At 33.0% G+C, this 5174-nt stretch overlaps 1 long non-coding RNA gene across 1 annotated transcript in view; it reads left to right on the top strand.

Moving 5' to 3' along the window:
* The first annotated feature begins 1518 nt into the window (after window positions 1-1518).
* Window positions 1519-5174, top strand: part of LOC106073543 (uncharacterized) — a 9756-nt gene continuing 6100 nt past the window's right edge. The window contains exon 1 of the long non-coding RNA XR_008778969.1: window positions 1519-1676. This is a non-coding gene — a long non-coding RNA (uncharacterized LOC106073543). The remainder of the gene's footprint in view (window positions 1677-5174) is intronic.

Raw genomic sequence — 5174 nt, 5'->3', positions numbered from 1 at the left:
TTTTTTTCCTTTGACGTCACATGGAATGAATTCTTTAAATGAAATGCTAAAAGAACGCACTCGGTGCACCAATGTCTATGAACACTCGAGAAATGGCTCGTGTTGATAAAGGTGATTTTTAGTCTAGCTAGGCCTTGTGACGTAGTGTTTTTTTTTTCCTTTGACGTCATATGGAATGAATTCTTTAAATGAAATGCTAAAAGAACGCACTCGGTGCACCAAAGTCTATGAACACTCGATAAATGGCTCTTATAGATGAAGGCGATTTTTAGTCTAGCTAGGCCGTGTGACGTAGTGTTTTTTTTTCCCTCTGACGTTATATGGAATTAATTCTTCAAATGAAATGAAAAAAGAACTCGGTATAGTAATGTTTATTAAGCCTCGTTATGTGACTCGCGTTTAAAAAAGGAATGATATCTTGATTTAGATCTAATCTAGATTTTTTAAACTAGATCTAGATTTTTATTACAGTATATCTAGATCTGGATTTATATTCTAATTAAAATTATTTTAGAGTCTAGATCTAGAATTTCTAGATCTAGTTTAGACTAAAATAGACTAGATTAAGATGTAGAATTTCAATTTCTAAACTTAAAGTGTAAAAAAAAAGTGTAGATTTTCATTTCCAAACGTTTTGATCAATATTGTAATGTTTTAATATACTAAAACTAATCTACTATTTTTTTATTAAATTTAAATTTAAATTTACGGCAAATGAATCTTTGAAACATTATTACTTTTGACCATCGGATGGCTGCCTGGTCGTGCGGTTTGCGCGCTGGACTGTCGTTCAGATTTATGGATGGCCCAGGGTTCAAACCCTGCCCGCTCCCATCCCCCGTCGTCCTGCGAGAGGTTTGGACTAGGAAGTAATTATCTTCAGCTCTGAAGGAACATCCGAAACGTGTAAAACATTTTACATCAAAATTAAATCACCTCTTGAATATTATTTGCGAATATGCAGATCCGACAGGGATCCGACTTCGACGGGGGCCGCCTCTGAGTTTGTGTAACACAAACTCTCTTTGTAATCTTGTTTTTTTCTGTTTTTTTTTTTTTACATTTGCTGTTTATGTTTTTTTCTGTTTATGTTTTCTGTTTTTTTTTTTCTGTTTATGTTTTTTTTTTACATTTGCTATTTATGTTTTTTTTCTGTTTATGTTTTTTTTTCTGTTTATGTTTTTTTTTCACATTGTCTGTTTATGTTTTTTCTGTTTCTGTTTTTTTTTTTTCACATTGTCTGTTTATGTTTTTTTCTGTTTATGTTTTTTTTTCACATTGTCTGTTTATGTTTTCTTTTTCAGTTTAAACAGAACAAACACACAGCCAGCGCTTGATGGAATGCACTTCTATGCACTTCGTGGTGAGGACATTGAAACAATCTAGCTCACATTGGAATGAAGAAATGTGTACTGTTTATTTTTTTCTGTTTATGTTTTCTGTTTACGTTTTCTATTTAATTATGCACTTCCAGAACACCAAATGTGTGTACGCCTCTGAGATCATCGCGGGAATCGATTACAAATATTGAGACAAAGTGTACACGCGTGATGAAACTTACAGGCAGCCCATTTCTGACACCACACTGATTCTTTGTAACTCATCACAGGTGAATCACATCAACAACATGATAGCCCGAAGTTTGTTACTTTTGCTTCTTTACCTTATGCTTTTGGGTAAGTTCTTTCATATAATGTTTGTAAATATTTTGTGACCTATGGAGGCTGAAAAAGAACGAAGGAGAGAATGAAAAAGAGAAAGAAAAAGAGGAGAGAAAGAGAGAGAGAGAGAAGGAGAGAGAGAGGAGAAAAAGGAAAGAGAGAAAGGGAAAGTAGGAGAGAGAGAGTGAAACTAAGGGTGAAGGAACAGAGAAAAGTAAGAGAATTTAAGAGAGAAAGAGAACGAAGGAGAGAAGGATAAAGAGAAAAGAGGAGAGAAAGAGAACGAAGGAGAGAAGGATAAAGAGAAAAGAGGAGAGAAAGAGAACGAAGGAGAGAAGGATAAAGAGAAAAGAGGAGAGAAAGAGAACGAAGGAGAGAAGGATAAAGAGAAAAGAGAAGAGAGAGAGAGAGAAGTAGCGAGAGAGAAGGAGTAAGAAGGGAGAAAGAGAACGAAGGAGAGAGAGAGAGAGAAGGAAAGAAAGAAAAGGAGAGAAGAGTAAAACAAATAGAGAAGGAGAGAGAAAGAATAAAAGAGAAGTTGAAAAAAAAGAGAAGGTGTGCAAGGGAAAAGTAGAGAGAAAGTTGAGAAAAGTAAGAGTCATATATACAGTGCTTTCTAGTAAAAACAAATTGGCACTAGTAATGGACGTAGCCGGGGGGGGGGGGGGGGGTGGGGGTGGGGGAGGGTCAACCCCACCAAAAAAATACCCCCCCCCACACACACACCCACAGACGGGTGTGGGAATTGAGTGACTGATTGTTTTCTTTGATTTTGTTTATTGTAGGAGATATTTTAATACTAAATCATCACTTGCGCCAGCGCAGCCAAGTGGGTTTTGAGTTTAAAACCCACTAACAAGGTTTTTGCAGTTGATCCCCCTCTTCTATACAACAAAACAAAACAAAACAAAAAATAATGTAAACGACAATTCCCAAATTTCAAGGGCATAGCTAAAGGGGGTTTTGATTTTAACCCCCCCCCTCCGAAATTTATGATAAACACCCCATATTCAATATTAGACATACATCAGTCACCAGATTCTATGAGCGTAACCTAGATGAGTTTTGTGTTTGAAACCCCCTTTCAAAATAAAAAAAAGCAAAATTACGCACTCAATTGCTTCAAGGGTAGCCAAGAGGAGTTTTTTTGTTTAAAACCCCCCTTTTGCGGAGTTTGAAGCTAAAAAATACCTCTTCAAAATAAAAGAAAAAGCAAATCACGCACTCAAAATGTTATCAGCGTAGCCATAGATTTTTTTTTAATTTTAACTCCCCTTCAGCGGGGTTTGAACCTAAAAGAAATACCTCTTCAATATAAAAAAAAAGCAAAATTACACACTCAAAATTCTATGAGCGTAGCCAAGGGCGTTTTGACTTAAATTCCTCATTCAGCGTCGTTAAATGCTAAAAAAAAAATATCTCTAAATATAAAAAAAAGCAAATTACACACTCAAAAATTTATAAACGTAGCCAAGTCAGGGAGTGTTGAGTTAAAAAGCCTCTCCTCTAGAGGCCTTTTTTTCAAAATTTAACCCCCCCCCCCCGATGGTTTTGAGTTTAAAATTCCTTACACCCCCCTTACAGAGAATTTGATGTTGAAAACCTCTCTCTTCAATATTATTCTAAAGCTAACTAAATTCATCAATATCTATATAAATTTCTACCAGTGGCTGAGCTCTATTAATATAGTGCAGTGAATAGTCAGTCATCGGCCGAAATGAGAAAAAGCTGTGGCTCAGCAAAGAGGGCTAAGATAAATTTTAGGAGTCAGTTATAGAGATCGGGGCTCAATCAAGGAAATCCTAAACGGCCGAACAAAAAGAGACAGACAGACAGAAAGAGACATAGACACAGAAATACAGGGAAAGAAAAGTGATAAAAAGAGAGTGATAAACTTTATTTTCCTTTCATTTAGTTTACCTTGTTCATAGCATTACTGTAAACGGAGACAGAATCATATTGTTCTAAACGACACTGCCTTTGAAAACAAGCAATAGAAAAACTACTTTTAAAACAAGCAATAGAAAAACTACTTTTAAAACAAGCAATAGAAAAACTACTTTTAAATCAAGCAATAGAAAAACTAAACTACTTTTAAAACAAGCAATAAAAAAACAATAGAAAAACTACTTTTAAAACAAGCAATAGAAAAACTACTTTTAAATCAAGCAATAGAAAAACTAAACTACTTTTAAAACAAGCAATAAAAAAACTACTTTTTAAACAAGCAATAGAAAAACTACTTTTAAAACAAGCAATAGAAAAACTACTTTTAAAACAAGCAATAGAAAAACTACTTTTAAAACAAGCAATAGAAAAACTACTTTTAAAACAAGCAATAGAAAAACTACTTTTAAAACAAGCAAGAGAAAAAGTACTTTTAAAACAAGCAATAGAAAAACTACTTTTAAAACAAGCAATAGAAAAACTACTTTTAAAACAAGCAATAGAAAAAAAACTACTTTTAAAACAAGCAATAGAAAAACTACTTTTAAAACAAGCAATAGAAAAACTACTTTTAAAACAAGCAAGAGAAAAACTACTTTTAAAACAAGCAATAGAAAAACTACTTTTAAAACAAGCAATAGAAAAACTACTTTTAAAACAAGCAATAGAAAAACTACTTTTAAAACAAGCAATAGAAAAACTACTTTTAAAACAAGCAAGAGAAAAAACTACTTTCAAAACAAGCAATAGAAAAACTACTTTTAAAACAAGCAATAGAAAAACTACTTTTAAAACAAGCAATAGAAAAACTACTTTTAAAACAAGCAATAGAAAAACTACTTTCAAAACAAGCAATAGAAAAACTACTTTTAAAACAAGCAATAGAAAAACTACTTTTAAAACAAGCAATAGAAAAACTACTTTTAAAACAAGCAATAGAAAAACTACTTTAAAACAAGCAATAGAAAAACTACTTTCAAAACAAGCAATAGAAAAACTACTTTTAAAACAAGCAATAGAAAAACTACTTTTAAAACAAGCAATAGAAAAACTACTTTCAAAACAAGCAATAGAAAAACTACTTTTAAAACAACCAATAGAAAAATTACTTTTAAAACAAAGACTATCTAAGGGAAGGAACCGTAAGAACTGCCATTTATCAAAAAATTACGGAGTTAATCTTCCGTTCTGCTATATCAAACAAAATGAATTAATTAGTACTAGACGATTAACTAATTGGTAAATTTTTTGATTGATTCGTGAACGGTTATTGACTATGCATAATTATAAAAAATCTCAACTTCATTTGAGAATGGAAAGTTGGAGAACAACCGTTTTATAACGAAAACAGGGGGCTAAATCCATATATATATATATATATATGGTTGTAATTCCGCTTTGCACCAGTGTTTGAGATGCGCACCAGCGCACTGTTGAACGTAAACAGGAAGACACTAGAATAGAGAAAAGAACAGTGCATCAGGGATGGGGAAGAGTCTGAATGTTTGAAAACTTAGAGGCCAACTTTTGACTTTTATGCTGCCTGAAGGTTGTAGAAGGGACCTG

Source organism: Biomphalaria glabrata, chromosome 7 (assembly GCF_947242115.1).
Source record: "Biomphalaria glabrata chromosome 7, xgBioGlab47.1, whole genome shotgun sequence".
Lineage (NCBI taxonomy): Eukaryota > Metazoa > Mollusca > Gastropoda > Planorbidae > Biomphalaria > Biomphalaria glabrata.
This window is presented reverse-complemented; position numbering and strand designations above follow the sequence as displayed.